The following is a 23,841-nucleotide window of genomic DNA, read 5'->3' on the forward strand; positions in this document are numbered from 1 at the left end:
TGAGGCCAACCCTCCATTCTGTGGCCAGCAAAGACACAAAACCCAGACATAAGAGTCTACCCTACTGCCTCCCAGCGGCACTAATTTCAATTCACGAGGCCCTGCCCTCAGAGTCTACAGATTGCGCCTGTCATCACCTCGACCCTAACCCTAATACGAGTTTGTGTTTGCAGACTTCTGTCTTTTTTTATTAAGATTCTTTACTTATTTTGAAAGACAGAGACCACAAGTAGGCAGAGAAGCAGGCAGAGAGAGAGAAAGAAGCAGACTCTCCGCCAAGCAGAGAGACCAATGCGAGGCTTGATCCCAGAACCCTGGGATCACGACCCGAGCCCAAGGCAGGGGCCTTAACCCACGGAGCCACCCAGGCGCCCATGCATACTTCTATCTTAAGAGCCCTGGCCCACATGCCCTCCAGGATGGGGCCTCTGGAGCCACACAGTAGGATTGGGCCTGACCTCCCGCAGAAAACTCTTCCCGTTACAGATGCCCAAAACCTCCAGATTAGGAGAAACCTGCAAGGTTTCTGAGCCCACCCCATTTTCGTCAGCTGCTCAGGAGAAAAATGCTCAGTCTGACTAACCCTGAGCACCTACCTCCAGGCAGACACCCAGGTCAATGGCCCTGAGTCAGAATATTGAAACTGCCATGCCCCTAGGACCTCATCAGAATCCTAGCGTAAGTTTTCAAGAATCTGTCCCCAGAGGCCTGCTCTGGAAGACCAACATATGGTCCAACATGTGGTCCCTGAGCCACACAACAGAACCTGTCCTGTCCCCAGAAGGAAACCTTGCTCTTAGGATCTGTGTCAAAACCTCAGGGTAGGAGAATACTGCATGGACCCTGAGACACTGTCACATTCTAAGGTCTCCCTGGACTCAGACTAGCATTGTGACCCATCGACCTGAGACACCCTGTCATCTCACCATTCTTGGCACTTTGCCCCAGAGCCAGCAGGTTGAACCTGCCATGTTCCTCATTTGCAATAGTAACAGGGGTAGGCTTTCCAGTTATACATGCAAAGAGCTCTTCTATCCAATCTATGCATATGGGGTACCCTGGAGCCATCCAAATGGACTCCCACTGACACAGAAGTACAACATTTGTATGGAGCAGCTCACAAGCCCCAGAGGGGGAAAACATTCCATGGCCTCAAGAGGCCACCCCTCCATTTGTTGGCCATGATGGACACAAACTCCAGCATGAGTGACTATCTGACACTCGCCCTTACCCAAGGCTGGAGATCTCGATACAGCCACTGCACATTGGAACTGCCATGCACTCGGCACCGAACTGACCCGTCACTTGTGTGTTCAAACTTCCGTCCTCACACTCTTGGCCCATAAGCCCTCCAGATTGGGAATTCTGGAGGCACAATGCAGCCTTCTGCCTGCACACCAGAAAGAAAGTGCCATATGGGTCTGCCCAGAATCCCCACCTGAGGCTCAACCTGCATGGCCCTCGACAGCCTGCCAATATCATAGACTGCCCTGTGCACTCATGCTCTGTCTGACACAGCCTGAGAACCAACCTCCGTTAGCCATTAAGCGGGCCCCATATCCTACAGGTGGGACCTGCTGTGGCCCGAGGCCGGCATCTTTAACCAACCTGGGTATTCAATCAATTGTCCCCAGACTGTATCTCAAATCCCAGCCTATAGGGGAACCTAAGGAACAAAAGGGTACTCCTCCTTCCCCATGGTAGGAAACCTGGCTGCTGGGATGGTTGTCCAACCCTCAGAGTGGGAGCCAGCTGCATGGCCCATGAGACCACACCACCCATGAGGGCCTCACTGTGCACAAACAAGCATTGTGACCCTTAGCCTGAGCCCACTTTCAAAGAGACCCCTTCGGGAACTGGACCAGGAGCCCACATACAGGGCCTGCCATGCCCGAGGCCCAAATCCTGACCCTGGATCGGGTTATCCAGGTGCCAGGAGCCAGAACCCATCTCTGGAATCCTTATTTTGGCAGGATCCCTGAGATGGAAAACAACACTCTACCCTTCCACCAGAAAGACAAATAACTCCTGTGAGCCGGGCAGCATCACTAGAGAGGAAGAATCTCCCACAGCCCCATGAGGCCACCCCGCCATTCCATGGCCATCTTAGACACACAATCCAGACAGGAAAACCTGTGTTACTGCCTCCCAGCCGCCCGAATTTCAAATCCTGAGGAACTGCCCTCAGGGTCTGCAGATCGCGCTTGCCATCACCTCGCCCCTAACCCTAATGTAAGTTTGTTTTTGCAGGTTTCCGTCTCCACAGCCCTGGCCCACATGCTCTCCAGGGTGGGCCTCCAGAGCCACACCTCAGGACTGGGCCTGACTTCCTGAAGAAAACTGCCTGTCCCAGTTGCCCAAAACCTCCAGAGTAGGAGAAACCTGCAAGGCCCCTGAGCCCATCCCAATTTCGTAGGCTGCTCTGGAGAAAAATGTGCAGTCTGACTAACCCTGAGCACCTACCTCCAGGCAGACACCCAGGTCAATGGCCTGAGTCAGAAGATTGAATCTGACATGATCCTAGGACCTCGTTGGATCCATAGCTTAGGTTTTCAGGCATCTGTCCTCAAATGACTGTTCTGGAAAACCAACATATGGTCTGACATGTGGTCCCTGAGCCACAGCAGAACCCCTCCTGTCCCCAGACGGAAACCTTGCTCTTGGGAACTGGGTCAAACCCTCAGGTTCAGAAAATCCTGCATGGCCCCTGAGCCACAGCCACACGACACTAAGGTGTCCATGGACACAGACCAGCATTGTGACTCATCAGCATGAGACACCCTGTCAACTCAGCACCCTTGGAACTTTGCCCCAGAGCCAGCAGATCGAACCAGCCATGTTCCTTGTTTGCAATGGAAACCCAGGGTGGGCTTTCCATGCATTCATGTGGAGAGCTCTGCAATCCAGTCTTTCCATATGGGCGACCCTGGAGCTATATAACCAGACACCCACTGGACAGAAGGACACCTTGCTCTTTGGAGCAGCTCACAAGCCCCAGATTGGAAATCCTCCATGGCCTCATCAGGCCATCCCTCCATTCATTGGCCATTATGAACACAAACTCCATCGTGAGTGAAGATCTGAAACTCGCCCTTTCTCAGGGGCTGGAGATCTCGAATCAGCCGCTGCACATTGGAACTGCCGTGTGCTTGGCACTGAACTGAATCGTAGCTAGTGTTTTCAGACATCTTGCTTCACTGTCCTGGCCTGCAAGACCTCCAGACTGGGAATTCTGCAGCTGCAATACTGCCTTCTCCCTGCCCACCAGAGAGAATAAGTGCCCCATGGGCCGACCCAGAATCCCCGTATGAGGATCAAACTGCATGGCCCTTGATGGTACCCCAATATCATACACCACCCTGTGCACTAATGCTCTTTCTTATACAGCCTAATCCTCGACCTCCTGTCAGCCACCCAGATAGCGGGACCTATATCCTAGAGGTGGGAACTGCCATGGCCCAAGGCCGTCATCTCTACCCAACCTGGGTATTCAGGCATTTGTCCCCAGACCGTACCTCAAATCCCTGCCTATGGGGGAACCTGAAGCACAAAAGATTACTCCTCCTTCCACATGGCAGAAAACCTGGCTGCTGGGATGGGTGTCCAACCCTCAGAGTGGGAGCCAGGTGCATGGCCCATGAGACCACGCCCACTCAAGAGAGCCACCCGGGGCACTAACAGGCATTGTGACCCTCAGCCTGAGCTCGTTTTCAAACAAGCCACCTCGGGAGCTGGACCAAGAGCCCGCATACCAGCCCTGCTATGCCCCTAGGCTCAAATCCTAACCCTGATGGGATTCTCCAGGCGCCCAGACCCAGAACCCCTCTCTGGAATCCCTGTATGGGAAGGACCCCTGAGAGGGAAAACAGCACTCTTCCCTTCCCCCAGAAAGACATCAAACTCTTGGGAGCTTGGCAGAATCCCCAGAGAGGAGGAATCTCCCACAGCCCCATGAGGACACCCCTCCATTCCGTGGCCATCCTAGAGACACATTCCAGATAGAAAAGCCTGAGCTCTCACCTTCCATTCGCCCTAATTTCAAATCCGGAAGAGCTGCCTTCAACTTCTGTGGATCGCGTTGGCCATCACCTCACCCCTAACCCTAATCCGAGTTTGTGTTTGCAGACTTCGGTCTCCAAAGCCCTGGTCACCATGCCCTCTGGGATGGGGCCTCCGAAGCCATACCACAGGACTGGATCTGCCATCCAGAAAAATACTCTTCCCATCACACTTGACCAAAACCTCAAGATTAGGAGAAATCAGCAAGACCCCTGAGCCCACTGCAATTTTGTAGGCCATTCTGGAGAAAAATGCACCGCCTGACACACCCTAAGCACCACCTCCAGGCAGACACCCAGGTAAATAGCCCTGAGTCAGAAGATTGAACCTGACATGCTCCTAGGACCTCATTGGATCCCTAGCTTAGGTATTCAGGCATCTCTCCCCAGAGCCCTGTTCTGGTACACCACCATATGGTCCAACATGTGCTCCCTGAGCCACACAGCAGAACCCCTTTGTCACCAGAAGGAAACGTTCCTCTTGGGAACTGTGTCAAACCCTCAGTGCAGGAGAATCCTGAATGTCCCCTGAGACACCACCACATTCTAAGGTCTCCCTGGACAATGGCCAGCATTGTACCTGTCAGCATGAGACACCCCGTCAACTCAGCCCCCTTAGAACTTCGTCCCAGAGCCAGCAGATCGAATTTGGCATGTTACTTGGTTGCAATGGTAACCCGGGGTGGGCTTTCCAGTCATCCATGTGAAGAGCTCTGCTATCCGATCTTTCAATATGGGGGACCCGGGAGCCATATAACCGGACTCCCCCTGTCCCGCAGAAGGACACATTGCTGTTTGGAGCAGCTGACAAAGCCATAGAGTGGGAAAACCTCCATGGCCTCATCAGGTACCACTCCATTCCTTGGCCATGTTGGACAAAATCTCTAGCATGAGCGAACACCTGACCCTCGCCCTTACTCAGGGGCTGGAGATCTCGAATCATCTGTTGCACATTGGAACTGCCATGTGCTGAGGACTGAACTGAACTGTAGCTAGTGTTTTCAGACGTCTGGCCTCACAGTCCTGGCCTGCAAGACCTCCAGCCTGGGAATTCTGCAGCCGTGACACAGCCTTCTGCCTGCCCACCAGAAAGAATAAGTGCCCCATGGGCCTCCCCAGAATCCCCACCTGAGGATCAATCTGCATGGCCCTGGGTGGCACCCCAATATCATAGGATGCCCTGTGCTCTAATGCTCTTTCTTACACAGCCTGACCCTCGACCTCTGGTCAGCCACCCAGATAGCGGGTCCCATATCCTGCAGGTGGGACCTTCCATGGCCCAAGGTTGTCGTTTCTATCCAACCTGGGTATTCAGGCATCTGTCCCCAGGCTGTAGCTCAAATTTCTGTCTGTGGGGAACCTAAAACACAAAAGGGTACTCCTCCTTCCCCATGGCAAGAACCCTTGCTTTTGGGATTGGTGTCCAACCCTCAGAGTGGGAGCCAGCTACATGGCCCATGAGACCACGCCCACACATGAGGGCCGCCCTGGGCACAAAAAGGCATTGTGACCCTCTGCCTGGGCCCGCTTTCAAACAAGCCCCCACAGGAGCTGGACTGGGAGACAGCACCCGGCCTGCCATGCCCCTAGGCCCAAATCCTAACCCTCAATGGGGATATCCAGGCACCCGGACCCAGAACCCGTCTCTGGAATCCCTGTTTAGGCAGGATCCATGAGACTGAAAACAGCAGTCCTCCCTTCCCCATGAAAGTCATCAAACCCTTGGGAGCCGGAAAGAATCCCAGAGAGAAAGAATCTCCTATGGCCCCATGAGCCCAACCCTCTATACCATGCCCATCCTTGAACCACAATCCAGACATAAAAGCCTGTGCTACCAACCCCTGCCCACCGAATTTCAAATCCCGATGCGCTGCCCTCAGTGTCTGCAGATCACACCTGCCATCACCTCGCCCCTAACCCTAATCCGAATTTGTGTTTGCAGACTTCTCTCTCCAATGCCCTGGCCCACAGGTCCTCCAGGATGGAGGCCACACGCCAGGACTGGGCCAGCCCTCCAGAAGAAAACTCTGCCTGTCACAGTTGCTGAAACCTTCCAGATTAGGAGAAAACTGCAAGGCCCCTGAGCCCACCTCATTTTTGTAGGCTGCTCTGTAGAAAAATTCGCAGTCTGGCACACTCTTAGTACCTACCTACCGTTAGACATCCAGGTCAACGGCCCTGAGTCAGAAGATTGAACCTGCCATGCCCCTAGGATCTCAGCGGAACCCTAGCTTAGGTTTACAAGCATCTGTCCCCGGAAGCCTGTTCTGTAATACCAACTTATTGTCCAAAATGTGGTCCCTGAGCCACACAACATAAGCCCTCCTGTCGCCAGAAAAAAACCTTGCTCTTGGGAGCTGTGTCAAACCCTCCAGTTTAGGAGTATCCTGCATGGTCCCTGAGCCACCTCCACATACTAACGTCTGCCTAGTCACAAACCAGCATTGTGACCCATCAGCATGAGACACCCTGTCAACTCAACCCCTTTGGCACGTCACCCCAGAGCCAGCAAATTGAACATGCCATGCTACATTGTTGCAATGGTAACCCGGGATCGTCTTTGCAGGAGTCCATGCAAAGAGATCTTCTATCCAATCTTGCCATATGGGGGACCCTGGAGCCATTCAACTGTCCCGTAGAAGGACACTTTGCTGTTTGGAGCAGCTCACAAGTCCCAGCTAGGGCAAAACTCCATGGCCTCTTGAGACCACCCCTCCATTCGTCAGCCATCAGGGATACAAACTCCAGCGTAAGCCAAAATCTGATCCTCGCCCTGACTTCAGATGCAGGAAATCTCGATTCAGCCACTACAGAGTGAGCCGGCCTTGCCCTGGGCCCAAAACCTAAACCTAGCTTGTGTTTTCAGACTTCTGTCCTCACACTCCTGGCCCACAAAGCCCTCCAGATTGGGAATTCTGGAGCCACAATGCAGCACTTTGCCTGCCCACCAGAAGAAAAACGTTGCCTATAGGGCTGCCCTGAAACCTGAGATGAGGATCAACCTGCATGGCCCTCAACACACCCCAATTATATAGGCTGCCCTGGGCACTAATGCTCTCTCTGACACAGCCTGAGCCCTGACCTCCCAACAGGTACCCAGACAGCTGGCCTCACACCCAGCACATTGGACCAGCCATGGCCTTAGCCTGTCAACTCTTCCCAACCTGGGTTTTCAGGCATCTCAACCTCGACATTATATCTAATCCCTGCACGGGGGCAACCTGAAGCACAAACCAGAACTCCTCTTTCCCCAAGGCAGGGACCTTGCTGTTGGCATAGTGTCCAACCATCAGGGTAAAAGAAACCTGCATGGTGCATGAAGCCCCGCTTATGCTGGAGGGCCGCCTTGGGCACAAACACGCATTGTGACCCTCAGTATGAGCCCCGTGTTCAAGTAAGGCCTCTCTGTTGCTGGACCAAGTGCCCGCATGTGGGGCTTGCTGTTCCCCGAGGCCCCCAATCCTAACCAGAGGGCAGGTTGTACAGTCGCCCATACCCAGGACTCTGCTCTGGAATCCCTCTTTTCCAGTGACAACTGAGGCAGAAACAGGACTCCTCCCTTCCCGCAGAAGGACACCAAACTATTGGGAGCTGGAGAAAATCCCCAGAGAGGGAGCCTCGACCATGGCCCAAGAGGCCACCCCAACATCCCACGGCCATCCTTGACACAAAATCCAGAGACAAAAGCCTGAGCGACTGCCTCACATTCTCTCTTCATTCATATCCTGAGGAGCTCCTTCCATTGTTGGATTAATCACATCCAAAAAAGACTCTCTCACAGAAATACCTGGGAATAATGCTGGACAAAATATATGGACACAACGAGATAAACCAAGTCAATATACAAAATTAACCATCACAAGAAATTTATGGGGAATTCTGCATGTATTTCTCTGGGACCCCAAGGATCCTGACAAGATAAGACACACAGTTCTCCTCAAACTCAGGAGCCTGCAGGGAAGGAGTGGAAAGGAGACAGCAAAGGAACAGGCTGATGTGCCCTTGCAGTCTGACTAGCTAGGGATCTGTCAACCAACATCAAGCTATGAATGTGGTTTGAGGTTGTCTGTGAGTGGTAAGGCTCCAGCCTCATGGGAGACACAAATGCTGAGCTGCTCTAAAGGAGGGTACAGTCATTCGTGGTATAAGGATATTACTGTTGTTAGTTTTGCCAAGAATAAAAACCAGCATATGGTCAAAAAAAAAAAAAACATGAAAGGAAATAAAGCTCAAGAAATAAGCAGAAGATATAGGAGAAAGCAGAAATGGACAAAAAATTCAGACTTTGTAAATGCCAAACTTTTCATAGACCTCTAATCATTTCCTTGTGTCTGTTAGTTTTTGAATATCTCTACTCATTGCAATTGTATTCACTTTCATTTACTGAATAGCATACGATCTCAAAACTACCAGCTAGGACTATTATTTCCATCATGGGTCTCTTTGCCAACTTTCCAGTGAAAGTGGTGAAGATAACCTTTAAAAATGAGAGGGTCCACAAGTGGTCCTATGTACATATAGCAAATGAAGAAAATGTATTCAAGGAAACCTAGTTAGTAAGAAAAGTAGGAGTCTGTGACACTTGAACCACAATCTTCTTCCTCCCTTCCCCATCCCCAGCTCAGTATGAAACAAAGTCCACTCCAGATGGCTGCAACCAAGGACACAGGGATCTTTGTCTCCCAGTTCAAGGGTTACAGCATCCTCTTGGGAGAGGCAGGATGACAGTCTTTCTCATCCTTGACCCCAGCTGCCTGTTGTCAAGGGGAACTCCTGGCAAGTGTGGCAAAGAGATTGGGTTCTTTCTACCACTGAGGCCCTACTCTGGAGGAGGCTCTCCCTTGGATGGTGCACTGGAAATACTAGAACCCCACCTGTCTTTTCCCTGGTCTGAAATGCAAAGTATCTAATGCTCAATTTGGAAAGGTAAGATGACCCGAATCTACCACCACCTTTACCCATATCATGGGGCATCTACCTCCTGACTCAGGATGACAGGGAAGATTGACTAAAAGCGTAAGTTTCTTTGTCCCGGGATCTTCCCCCCTCTTTTTTTTTTTTTTTCAACCTAGCAGAGAAGATTGTAGTAACTAGATCAGTTGATCTACTCTACCTTTTAAAATAAAATAAATGAAATGTAATTGACAACTCTAAAATCAAAAGGCTTAAATATAAAAAACAAAAAGCAAAGGAAATCCACGACTAGAATAAATTTAAAAAAACTAAAAATTAATGTGTATAAGAATAAATTACTTATTAAAAATAAGCCTAGAAGAAATCTAAAATGAAATAATTAAAACACACACACACACACACACTCAAATATATATATATATATATATATATATATATATATATATGACAATCACTTTAATGTTAAATGAATCTGAAAATAGATAACCATGTAAAATAGTGGTTATAGACTTGGGGAAGATGAAGGCAGTTGTCCCTTCTAAGTTATATAGGCTGCTCACAACATTAAAGAATGTAACCAAAATGGTGAAGAACAGTTGCAGTAGAAGTAGCGAGAGAGCAGACCCCAATGAATGAGGGGTAGAGGGATACAGCTAGAAAATCTCCAGAACCAAGCAGCCATGGATTTGAGCATTTCAGAGCAACAACAGGAGAGAGAGAGCTCTGTGAGGCTAGAGATCTGCTTAAGACGTACTGCTTTCACATATCCAAGAAAAGTAGTGAGAGAAAAATAGTGCTATGGACTCCCAGGCAGAGGGCTGTAAGAGGAAAAGGGAGTACCTTCAGAATACCTCTACTGAAGAAAATGAAGGCATTAATTCATGATAAACTTTATCTATTTTCATGTGCTTTTTTCCAAAATGAAGCAAAAGGCATTAGGGAAATGAAACAGAATATTGAATGACACCATAAATTAGAGTGAGAAAAACTCAGTGAGGAAAGTACAGGCCTCAGGGAAGAAGCAGCAGTGTATTGAAACATCACTTCCTCAGTGAAATGTAAAGTAGTAAATGCAAGGCAGCAGACAGTGCTGTATGAGAATGGGAGGTGAGAAGGGAAAACTGCTAAAAAAGAAACCAAGAAAGAGACTACAAGATTTGAGAGAAAATATCAAAATGTGAAGTTACAGACAGGAAATGAATATTTGGAATGCCTCTGGGAAAACCAAAGCAAAGACACAAAAACGATAAAAGTCATAATACAGAATTTTTTTGGAAATGCAATAAATCCTTTCAAACTGTTTATTAACAGAGTACCCTGAATACTGACTCAGAATGACAAATGGCAGGTTTAGTAAAATTATTGAGAGAAAAATGAAATTAAAATTGAAATGCAAAATTTAATTAAAATGTAAAGAAAAAAGGAAATCCGTGGGCATCTAGGGGAAAAGGAGCAGATGACATATAAAGGAAAAGAAATGAGAATGTCATACACATTTCTGAATGCCATATTTTGTAGCACAAGAAAATTGAGTGATGTATTGAGACACACTGAAGGGAAGTCACTGTGAACCATGGATTTTATAGCTAGAAAACCTGATTTATACAGAATACAAGTCTTGGCATTCAAGTCATTATGCAAGAACTCAGGCTATATTTTTCCCATGACCCTTTGAAGAGGGATGACCAGACACAGGACAAGAAATGCCTTGAAAGAATGTAAGGACAGATGGTTAACAGGTAATCTATGATGACTTTGCAATGCTAAGGTTCTGTGAGAGGGAGAATGACCTCAGTGGTAGTCCCTAGGGTAATTGTTTCATAATAATTCAATAGCTTTCTTGGATTGCAATGCTTTTTATTTTATGTAAACATATTTTTAAAACAACTGGAATTAAATATTGCTTAATATAGACAGCTTATGTTAATTAACTGATTTTACACTTAAAAAATAGTAAACCTCCAACATTAAGTGTAATGGTTATTCAACAAAAAGCATGCAAGTCCACACAATTCAGGAAGGAAATAACTGGCACTACATTAGCTGACTTGGGAGAGAGCAGTGTTCATGGGGGAGCCAAGAGACAGCTCTCTTGTTGGCCTCATGGCTGACGGAAGCTCTCAGAAATAGGTAATTTCCAGCACCTCCAAGGCTCAGGCTGGCTTCTCTGATGAGCAGTGATAGAATCTATAGAACTAGCAGGAATTCACAGGTGTCACGGTGATGGACGGAAGAGGGACTCATCACGGTGGGTGTGTGGGTACCTCTCAGGTCCTGGAAGATGATCTTGAGCCCTAGAATGCCCAAGGGTCAGATCCATAATGTACTGCAGCCTGTTTGCTGCTCTGTAATGAGGGGGTGATCTGTCAGCACACAGAATCATTTCACCTGCGTGACAGGCAGGTCAGCTTTCAGGATCAGGTCCTCTGTGCTGGGAAATAATCAAAGGGAAGGGGAAGACTGTAGGTTTTCAGGGATGAAGAGTCTGAGTTCAACAGACCTGGGTCGAGGGAGGAGCTGGTTGTCTCAGGTCTCATGGAACAGGAGTGGAAGATGACCCTTTCTTTCCCCTCACTCCTCCACTCAAATCAGTCATGTCATGAGATCTGCACCTCAAAAGTGGGCAGCTTCCTGGAGTGCTTCCTTTTTGCTCTAATAATGATTTTTATTTCTAGCACAAGCACTAAACCATGCCTGTGCTTTTCAATTAAAAGATCAAAAATTCTTATGCAGTGGTATTAAAAACATAGGAAAGCAGCAAAGTATATGTGAACTTAACTTGTCTTCTCTGCTTCCTCTGCACACCTGTTCCACATGTCCATTTCCTCTATTTATTATGTTGTGGAAGTTTTAGCTCACCAATCAGACAACAAAAAGAAATAAAAGGCATCTGAATCAGCAAAGAAATAGTCTAACTCTCACTCTTTGCAGATGACATGTTAATTTATGTGGAAAACCCAAAAGACTCCACTCCAAAACTGCTAGAACTCATACAGGAATTCAGTAAAATGTCAGGATATAAAAGCAATGCACAAAAATCAGTTCCATTTCTATACACCAACAAGATGGAAGAAAGAGAAAGTAAGGAGTCAATCCCACTTATGATGCACCAGAACGATAAGATACCTAGGAATGAATCGAACCAAAGAGACAAAGTATCTGTACCCAGAAATACTCAGTACTCTGTATTTATGCAGTACTCATGAAAGAAATTGGGGAAGGCACAAAGAAATGGAAAAAATGTTCTATGTTCATGCTTGGAAGAACAAATATTGTGAAAATGTCTTTGCTACATGAAGCTATCTACACATTTAATGCAATCCCTATGAAAATACAATCAACTTTTTTTCAAAGAAATGGAACAAATAATCCTAAAATTTATATGGAACAAGAAAAGACCCCAAATAGCCAGAGGAATGTTGAAAAAGAAAACCAAAGATGACAGCATCACAATTCCAGACCTCAAGCTTTATTACAAAGCTGTCATCATCAAGATAGTATGGTACAGGCACAAAAACACACACACAGATCAATGCAAGAGAGTAGAGAGCCCAGTAATGGACTTTCAAGTCTCTGGTCAACTAATCTTTGACAAAGCAGGAATGAATGTCCAATAGGGAAAAAAAAAAAGTCTCTTCAATAAATGGTGCTAGGAAAATTGGACATCCACATGCAGAATAATGAAACTGGATCATTTCCTTACATCACACACAAAAGTAGACTCAAAATGGATGAAAGACTTCAATGTGAGACAAAGTCCCTCAAAATCCTTGAGAAGAACACAGGCAGCAACCTGATTGTCCTGATCCACAACAACTTCTTCCTAGAAATATCGCCAAAGGCAAGGGAAACAAGGGCAAAAATGAACTATTGGGTGTTCATCAAGATCCAAAACTTTTGCACAGCAAATGAAGCAGTCAACAAAACCAAAAGATGACCAACAGAATGGAAAAAGATATTTGCAAATTACATATCAGATAAAGGACTAGTTTCCAAGATCTATAAAGAACATATTAAACTCAACACCCAAAGAACAGATATTCCATTCAATAAATGGGCAGAAGACCGGAACAGGTATTTCTGCAAAGAAGACCTCCAAATGGCCAACAGACACGTGAAAAAGTTCTCAACATCACTCAGGACCAGAGAAATCCAAATCAATACCACAATGAGATACCTCCACACACCAGTCAGAATGGCTAACATCAACCAGTCAGGAAACAACAGGTGTTGGTGAGGATGTAGAGAAAAGGGAATCCTCCTAAACTATTAGTGGGAATTCAAGATAGGGCATCCACTCTGGAAAATAGTATGGAGTTTCCTCAAAAAGTTGAAAACAGAGCTACCCTATGACCCAGCAATCCCACTACTGGATATTTATCCTAATGACAGAAATGTAGTGATCTGGAGGGGCATGTGCACCCGAATGCTTACAGCAGTAAATTCCACAATAGCCAAATTATGGAAAGAACCTAGATGTCCATCAACAGATGAATGCATAAAAAAGATGTGTTATATATATCTTTATCTATATATCAATGTATCTATCTATATATGTCTATATTTGCACACACACACACACACACACACACACACACACACACACTTTTTTTTTTCTTGGGGTCCTGGGATTGAGCCTGCATCTGGGTTTCTGCTCAGCAAGCTGCCTGCTTCTCCTCTCTCTCTTCCTGTTTCTCTTCCTAAATGTGATCTTTCTTTGTCAAATATATCTTAATAAAAATAAAATCTTAAAAAAATAAATTCTTTAAAGAAACATTTAGGTTAAATTAAATCATAATTAAGTAGCTTAAATTAAATTAAATCCTAATCCAATCCTAATCAATAAGTCAGGTGCCCTTATAAGAATGAGAAGAGACACCAAGAATGGACCTGCGTAGGGAAAGACCATGTGAGGACACAGCAAGAAGGTCCAGTCTCCAAGCCAGGAAGAGAAGCTTCAGGAAAAACTAAGTCTTCTGATACCTTAATTTTAGATTTCCAGCTCCCAGAATTCTGAAAAAATAAATTTCTTTTGTTTAAGCCAACCAGTCTGGTGGCTGGCATTCTGTTAACACGATCCTAGCAACCTAATGGAGATTTTGGCATTGAAAAGTAGGGAGCTGCTGTAACAAATACCTGCAAATATGGAAGTGACTTTGTGGAAGTGGGATGGGGAAAGGCTGGAAGAGTTACAAGGTACATGTTAGAAAAGCTTACATTGACTTGTAGAGACTGTCAGTACAAGTATGAACCTTTAAAGGTGATGCTCATGTGGTCTCTGAAGGGAATGAAGAATGTTATTAGAAACTGGAGGAAAGGTGATCTTTTTTATAAGAGGTAAACACTTGGTTGAATTGTGCTTAGTGTTTCTGGAAAAAAAAAGAATATATTTGTGATGAGCTTGAATGATTACCTGAGGAGATTTCTAAGAAAAAAAATGTCAAGGGTGCAATCTGGATTTTTGTTACAGTTCATAGTAGAGTGCAAGAGCTTAGAGATGATTTTAACAAGGAATTGTTAAACAATTGTTAAGCAAAAAGGAATTAGACTTTGAATACTCAGAAAACTCTCAGCCCATCCACAGTGAAAAACATAAGAAAAGCATGATCTGGAGAGAGCAAGAATTGTTGGCTTGAAGAATACTTCAGGAAAGACGTTATAGGTGTGACTCCTGGCCAGCAAGATAGGAATGTGTAATGTTAAAATTTGAACCAGGGATCCACTTCTGGAATTTCAGTTTTTAACTCCTCAGCTCTCAATTTTAACACTTTCTTATTCACAGAATCTACTTCTCTATCCTGTATACTGTGTGTGTGCTCACACACACACACACACACACACACACACACACATATATATTTATTTATATTTATTATATTTTTTATTTATTTATTTTTATTTTTATATTTTTATATTTTATTTTATATTTATATTTATATTTATATATATAAAATATAAATATAATATAAAAACATAAATATAAATATAAATATATATAAATATATAATATAATATAATATAATATATAAAATATAATATATGTATATTATATATAAATAATATATATAATAAAATATAATATAATATATATTATATAATATATATAATATAAAATATAATATAATATATTATATATAATATATATAATATATATATAAAATATAATATAATATAAATATAAATATATATTATATTTATATTTTATGTTTTTTATATTTATATTTATTATATTTTTATTATATATCATATATACTATATATATATATATAATATATATATTACATGGGATACACAGTTTGGTACTTTCTTCATCCCCCTGTGGTACAGATTTTAAAAGACAAGACAAGAATTAGAAGTGTTAAGTGGAGTGACAGCACTATTAAAAAAAAATGATTTCAGTCTATGTGGGAATCTGAAAATCAACAAAAAACAACCCTTACATATAGAGAACAAACTGGTAATTGCCAAAGGGACAATGGGTAGGAGAATGGGAAAAACAGATAAAGGGGATAAGAGGTAAAAATTTTCAGTTACAAAATACATAAGTTACAGAAATGTAAAGTACAGCATAGAGAAATGTTCAATAATACTGTAACAATGCAGTGTGGTCACAGATGGTGACTATGTTTATCATGTAAGCATCAAGTACTATACAGAATTATCAGTCACTCTACTGTACACCTGAAACCTAATATAACATAGTATGTTAATGATACTACAGTATTTTTTCTAAAAAATTTAAAAATAAAATAAAAAGAACAATACCTGTGCTATGGGTGATTGGAATGTGAAAGGGACATTTCTTAGCCTAACGAGTTTGTGTCTATAAACATAATGTAGAAATGTTTGGGATCTTGTGTTTTCTGGAGTTGAGCAGTAACTACATTTGCTAGAAAGGGGGGGTCTCCCTATATCACTGTCAATAGAGTTTTCATATATGAGGCTAGGTATCATTGGAAAATTTGGATGTCTGAAATTAACTGAAAACTGAGAAGAAACATTTTATCTGTGGTAAGCCCATTGGCAGCTTCTAAGAAAGGCATTTATTTCAGTTGAATGTTAAGAAAGCTCCAGCTGACTGGAGCCATGTATTAAAAGACCCTTGTCAGATTTTCTTTTAAAACTATGTGTTTTATGGGGCACCTGGGTGGCTCAGTTGATTAAGCATCCAACTCTTGGTTTTGGCTCAGGTCATGATCTCAGGGTTTGAGATCAAGACTTATGTGGGGCTGCATGCTCAACATGGGGTCTGTTTAGATTTCTCTTCCTCTCCCTCTGCCTCTGCCCCTCCTCCAACTCATGCACATGCACATCATCTCCTTCCTTCTCTAAAATAAATAAAGGAAAATCTTCTAAAATATGTTTTTTTTTCATTTTTGAGATATTGTACATCTGGATTTTCCTATAAAATTGATGATTTGAAATGTTAGGAAGTAGTTAGCATTAAGTATGTTGAAGGCAAAGAAAGGTGTCTATGCACGGAGACTTAACACCTCATTTGTAATCTCTGGCTTGCACAAAGTCATGAAGAAGAAAAGAGTAACAAATCCAATTACACACCAGCTAAGGCTGGGTAAAAAAAATGTTTAGTGTAGCCAGTAAGCTTGGTCACAATTAGCAGTATGGGTTTGGAGGAAAGGAAATAGATAGTTGTCACCAATCTGGAAGTTTTGTTATGTGGGTTTGGCAGTCAGTCTTAACAGAGATACCAAAATGAGACAAGGGAGTCCCCTAGGGTACAAAATTGAAGGGCCACTCACTTGCAGGATCATGAAAGTTCATGGGTGAGTCTTGTGCAAACCTAGGCATGAATATCTCCTGACATCGTGTGCTCGGATGCATCAATTGCTTCACCTTAGTGCTTGTTCTGGTGTTTACACTACGTCAAAAACAATTAATTATTCTTTTCTCACATGATATGGCTATTTTTCAGTTTGGGGAACAGCAAATATTAGTGAAAAATAGTAATGAAAGAGTAGTAAATAGAAAAAAAAATATCTGGACACAAATGGCCTATTTTGTGATGGCAAATTTGCAACCATTTGCTCCAATAAATCAAATTTTATTTTGTATTTATAGATTTTCAGTTATACTTCCATACTCTGATACAATTTAACTTTCTTGGTTTACATATTTATTCATTCCAAGGTATTTATTGAGTTCCTACCTGATGTGTCATTGTGCTAGGCAATTGACTATATATTGGTGAATAAAACAGAAAAGGTGACTGCCCTTTTGGAGTTGATAAGTGAGAGAGAAAAAAAAACATTTAATATGTATATAACTAAATTAATAAGTACTCATCATTGTGTGAAGGACAATAAAAGAAACAAACACAATACAGGAATTCCTACTCTTATTGGTTCATGTTCAAGAACACAGTCAAGGATCACCTCCAAGACCCTTGGCAATGCAGTGTGGTTGAGGAGAATTCCTGCCAGAAGTCCATAAGACGTTTGAGAAAGTAAATTATATAACATATTTTCTTTCAATATTAAAGATAAAATTGAAATAATTCATGCATGCTTTAAAAATAGGAAGACATTTTTTCAAGTATGTAGAATAAAAGCAAAACACATTTGGCCATACCACAAAGATACTATTAACAAAGTAATTTCTTTCTTTCTAGTTTTGTATCATGCCACACTTTAATAAAATTCATATTACTCCTGGACTACTCTTCCTCTGCTCTTGTCATTCTGTTTCTCTTCCTTCTCCTACTCTTCCTTTTAATTCTTACATACTTAAGATTCATCTAATTTTAATTTCTTCTCATTTAAAGCTACTCTTGGAGGGTACCCTGGGAGGCTCAGTTGTTGAGTTTCAGCTCAGGTCTTTTACTTTTGGGTCCTGGGATCCTGCCCAGAGTTGGACTCTGTGCTCAGCAGGGAGTCTGTTTGAAGATTCTCTGCCTCTTCCAAACATACCCCCCAACACTCTCTCTGTCTAATAGAAATTATTTAAAAGAGATGAAAATAAGAAAAACCTGAAAAAAAATTAAAAGGCTACAAAATAAAAATACAAAGAGTGCTACTTAGTGTTTTCCCTAAGCTCTGAAGCTTTGCAGCTCTCTATTATCAGTAAACTTGAGAGGAGTGAGTTGTTTGTGATGGTCTTCTAAGGAAGGGATCTCTTGCCCTGATCCTCAAGTGGACTCCAACTAGTGCAAATGCAGCTCTCCTAAGCAGCAGAGACAGGCCTCCGGATAAGCAGCTCTGGAGTCCAGTATGTGGTGCAGTTTTACTCCCTGAAGGCTTGCAGCACCAATGGCTGAGATGAATATCGCTGCACCCTGCTCTCTACCCAGGAGCTGAAAATTTGCACCCCAGCTCTTCAGTGAGCCCTCACAGGAAAAAAAAAAACAAACAACAATCCACCAGTCACTAACTTCTCGGTTTCTGTCAGAACTCTGTGTTCACGCTGCCAGTGACAAGGCATGTTTATCTCAGGAACGCGATTGAGTCCTATCTAAATCCAATACTTTTGTTTTTAAAGATTCAATTTATTTGAGAGAGAGAGAGAGAGAGAGAGAGAGAGTGGGAGTGAGAGAGAGAATGAGATGGGAGAAGGTCAGTGAGAGAAGCAGACACCCCATGGAGCTGGGAACCTGATGTGGGACTGGATCCAGACACTCTGGGGTCACGACCTGAGCTGAAGGCACTTACTTAAAAAACTGAGCCACCCAGGTGGCCCCGATTCCAATTTCTATAGATTCCTGTGGCACAGAACCACACCATACCTGCCAGGTGTTTGAGGTCTTGACATGCTATTTTTTTTTTTTTTTTTGGTTGGACCCCTCTCAAGAAAGTGAACGCCCAACAATGCTGTGATTCGGAGTATAGGGCTACACAGAGCAGAAAGCCAGGACCTAGCTTCATGGCTTTTAGCCATTTTTCCAGAGTCTGGGAACTCTGAAGCATCTGGGCCCCAGGTGTTCTTCTTGTGATCCTCAGGATCCTCAGATCATGCTGTCACACCTGGGATTCCACCCCACTTCACTACTTGAACACTTTTAAGCCATAAATGTCCCCCATAGTAGTCGACTCCTAAGTGTTTCAATCAAGCACTTCATTGTCACTAAAAACTTTGCAGTAGGCTCCTTAAGGTAGGTGCCTCCCCTCTGCTGTATCCACAGTCATATCACCAGCACAACTTATTCCCACCCATGCCACTCAAGCTCTGAAGCTGCTGCAGGCACCACAAGAGAGCTAGATGTTGCTCTTGAGGTGGTTCAGGATCTTCTTCTGGGGATGGTGCGTAGGTCCAAGAAGAAAAAGTATCATCACCACGATTCATTTTTCACGTCAATGAAAAAATTTCCCACCACTCAATGTTCTCTGAGTTCTTGAAGCAATCCCTGTAAATTCTCCCCTGATGGCAGGTCATGGGCACAGGGATCTGTGAATAGTTATTACTCCTGGACTACCAATTGATGGAGACTTGCTCTATGTGGCCTAAATTGTTCCATCCACTGGTTTATATCAGCTACACCCTGTCCTCCTCACCTCAGCATCTCTCCTCCCTCTGCCCATCCCCTCCTGCTTGTGTTCTTTACCCCCTAATAAATAAAATCCTAAAAAAAATAAATAAAAGATTGAGCATAAAAGTGAATACTTAGGCCTTCAAAACCTGATTGGAAAAACCCTTCTTTGTGTATTTCTTTGTCATCTTTCCTCTTGTGCTGATGGCGTCAGAGGTGCAGGACATCCCAGGGAGTGAGAAGGCCCATGGTGGAGGGTCTCTGCATTCCTGAAAGACCACATAAAGGATTTCAGTCTCCTAATCTTAGGAGTCCCCCAGCATGGTCATGGGAGTAAATCTGTGGTGACATGTTACCAAAATTTGGGGAGTTACTTGGTAATTTAGCATAATGTAATATGCCTACAACATGTTGAAATAACCAAGTTAAATTCAAGAGTTATCAGCCAAAAACCTTTAAAAATGACAAAAGAGACACCTGGCTTCCTCATTCAGTAGGATACTTGACCTCTGGGTTATGAGTTTGAGCCCCACATCAGGCACAGTTTACATAGAAAACAAAAACAAGAAAAAAGAAAAAAAAAGGGAAAAAAAGACTTACACATGAGAAAAATCAATGAGGCTTAAACAATAGAGCTGGTCAGTGTCAGGATGGATCCTGCCTCCCATTCATTCAGCCACTGATCACTGCACACTCAGGTGGTGCCAGTGCTTATCAGTCAACCAGGTTCTCCATCTAAGAACTCAGGGCCGAGAGGAGAATATGGACAGACAAGAAACAAAAATAAGAATGAAAATATCAATTGCTCCATAGGAAATGAGCAAGGGACTACAACTAAGTACTGAGCTCCACCAAGTGAGGGGTTTGACAAGGCTATCCTGAGATGACATTGAGAATTCCTGTGACAGGAAAAGAAGGAGGCAGCCCTGCACAAATATGAGTGTATTCAGCCTGGCAAGGACACTATGGAGCAGAGAATTGGGGGCAGAATTTCATGTTCCCAGAGTGGAGGTTTGAAAGGAGGCCACGGTGGCCAGAGGAAGCTGAGGAAGAGAGAAGAGAGAGAGGGTACGAAGACCAGGACCCAGGGCAGTTCCACAGTATCAGTGCCCTTCTCCCAGGGCTGTGTGACCACATTTCCACACACTCAGGGGCTGAACCCCAAACACTGTCTCCCGGCCTCAGGGTATCAGGAATCTGGCAGTACTTAGCTGGGGGCTTCTTCCAGAGTCTCTCGTTAGGTTGAGGCTGTTGAGAACACCAAGGGAGGACTTGCTTCACTGAGAACCTGGTGATCCGTTCTTGTTCACACCAATGTCATAGGGGGCAGGGTTGAAAGAGAATTCCTGAGGTGCCTCTTACCTGTGCCAGAACCCATCCAAGTTCCTGAAGCTGTGCCACATTTCTCTCCTTGCTGGAGGTGTGTGAGTACTGGGGTGTGGTGTGTCTGGAATGGGGTGCCCTTGATCTGAAGACCAGCAAAGGCCTCCAGACAGGTCTCTGAGGCCTCCTACCTGGCTGCTGGGCACTGTCTTTACAGATATCTAGAAAGGAGATGGGGCAGGAGCTGAATGAGATCCCATTCTATACCTCCTTGAAGGACAAGGAGGTGCCCCAACTGCGATCAGAGTCCAGCACTGGTTTGAGATGATTGCAGGTGTTGGGGAGACCCCACTCCAAGGGCGCCAGTGCAGAACAAAGGACACCACTTCTTAGAAGCTAGCCTGCGCTCCTAGGGTCCAGTACTCACATGCACCTCCATCCCTTCTCTTCCCCTTCTGGTCCTGCGCACACCTTGGACAGAAGCAGAGTCATTGTCCACTTATTTATAAGGATATCATTAAAGAGACTTTAAACCATGTCTCATCTCATTTATCTAGAATTCTTTTGCACTGTGCTGTGCATTTTCCTATCTCGTTCTCCCAGGTGTCCCCATTGGCCCAACAGCTCTTCTCCAAGTTCTGCAAGTCTTGCAAATGATCATGGTGAATTGGGGGACTTTTATCCAAAGGGACCTTCAGCCCAGGTACTCTGTCTCTTGCTCTGCCCTTTTGCTTTGATGGAACACATCTTTGGGGTCCCTCCAGGGTCAGGATCAGGGGTTCCACTGTGTTGCACACCATTCCAGAAGGCCAGTCATTTATCATAGCCATTGAGCCCTTTACTGAAGCAGGAATTTGATGTGATCCAAACCAAACCAAAACCAAGAGCCTTATGATTAACCCAAGGAAACACTGAGTCACCTTATTCTTTTTAGGACTGTGGGCTCTCATGTCCCAACTCTTGCCATAAGTCATTGAGATCTGAGGGGGGGGGTCAGTCTGCCCTCCAAAACCCAATTCTCCTGTGGGCTATAGCACTGACTCATGTCTCCTCTGATTCACCTCAGGGGAAAAATGGCTCAATCAGAAAGAGAAATGAGACCTTCGTGCATTTACCAACCAGGCCAACATGCTGGAGACAGAAATATAACACCTGGCACCTGCCTTCCTAAGAAGAGATCTAAACTCTGTCTACTTGTTCCTGGATACATACCGAGGCTTTGCCACCACCCAAGAGGTGCTGGCCCTACTATTTGAAAGATGAGCACACTGCCCCTAACTGCCAAGTGTGATTTCGCCAATGCCTGGTTGTGAGACTTTGGCATGTCTTCAAACTTCTCCAAGCCTCAGTTTGATCCTAACTGGGACAGAATTATTATAGGGAATCAGTGGGGACTTGTAGGGAAAGTATACCTGGGTGCCTGCTCCTGTGGAATAGTCTGCTAGAGGGCCTGTGGTCATGCTATTTGAGCATTCTCCTGCTCCTCATGATGAAGCCTCTGCCTCATCCCTCACTATCACTGTGGTCTTGAGCTGGGCTGTTTTGCCATTGAAAGGGAGATCTGAGACTCCATCTGGGGTCTGTGAATCCAGAGCAGGCATCCCTCGGTGTGAGCAGGGGGCCAGGCCTACTCAGATATCTGTGATAAAGTTGGGGCCCTTTCATTCACCACACATTCAGGAAGCCCCACTCAGTGGAGGCATATATATAGGAGCTGCATATGATCCCTACACAGAACAGACAGCACCTCAGGGTTGCACACTAGTTGGGGTTCAGATGATGAGAGGTAGCATCCACAGGACATTTCATGTGATGCCCCCTGGCCTCCTCTAGATATGTGTGCATTTTCTCCAACTATCATGAGGTCAGAAGAGCCCAGGAGAAGTGGAACATGTGAGTGATCTTCAGCTGATAAAGGAGGGCCTTCCCTCTCCACCAGGGTAGTGAGGTGATGTAAATTAGAGGGCCTGCTGGACCTTCACCCACACATCTTTTATTCCTACTTTAGGAATAACAGTACCTCTATGTCTGAGAGCTTTTTTTCTGGAAAATGGGAAGGTGTACTGGGGCAATGTGGTTGGTGTGTGACCACTGTGGAAAAGCATAGTTGGATGGAGGACAGCTTCAAACACTACAAGGATCATTCTTCATCCCTGCTCCCTCCCAGCCCTGTCTCTGCCCCAAATACAGGACCCTGAACTGAGGATTTAGGAACCATCACACAACAGTCTATTAGAACCTGGACACCTGGTGTTCAGAGGGTGCTCAGGAGACCCAGTGAGAGGTCAGGGAGCACACAACCCACATCCTGTGGGAGATTAGTGTCAGTGGAAGAAGACCTACTCATGGCACCTAGTAAATAAGGCAGCACCTGGGCATGGGAGGTAACGTTTGAGGTATTGGGGGGTCCTGGGAAGGCCTGGCTAGAGACAGAGTACCTTTGTTCCCTCCTTGGTTGGATCTTCACAGAGAAGTGGCATGTGAAGTGAGGGTAATTAGGAGGCCAGACACCACCCCTCGTGGGCACATGCAGTTGGATTCAAGTGGCATGTGAGCAAGTAGATAGACTGAAGAGTGTGTCCACTTCCCCTAAGAAGAACAGAAATGCTCATACCATTGATTAAGGACTCCCACTCATAGCGCGTTTTTGCCAGCCCGCCATTTGTGTCCAGGCCTTTCCTGGGGAGGACTGACAGATAACAGGTGGAGAAGGATTAGGACTTGTCTCTGACAGGAACTGGAAATCCGGGGGCCCAGGTTCCCACAGAGTTTCCCTGGGATATTGGTTTGGATGGGTTCCCTGTCCTTTGACGACTCTACCTACCTGCCTGTCCTCAAGGCTATCTATTCCATCTTGAGCACATGGCTGGAACAATATTCTGGGGATTTTTTCCAGTCCCCAGCATCTCCCAGCCTGTATATGCTGCTGGTATACATGGGGCTCGATATGCCAGGCCTGGAGTGCTGTGCCGAACTTCTGCTCTCACAGATGCAACACCTTGAGCCCATGAAGAGAGAGCCTGGGGATGAGGAGGTCTGGGGCTGACTGATGTGGACCTGAGGAGG

Source organism: Lutra lutra, unplaced genomic scaffold (assembly GCF_902655055.1).
Source record: "Lutra lutra unplaced genomic scaffold, mLutLut1.2, whole genome shotgun sequence".
NCBI classification, from domain to species: Eukaryota; Metazoa; Chordata; class Mammalia; order Carnivora; family Mustelidae; genus Lutra; species Lutra lutra.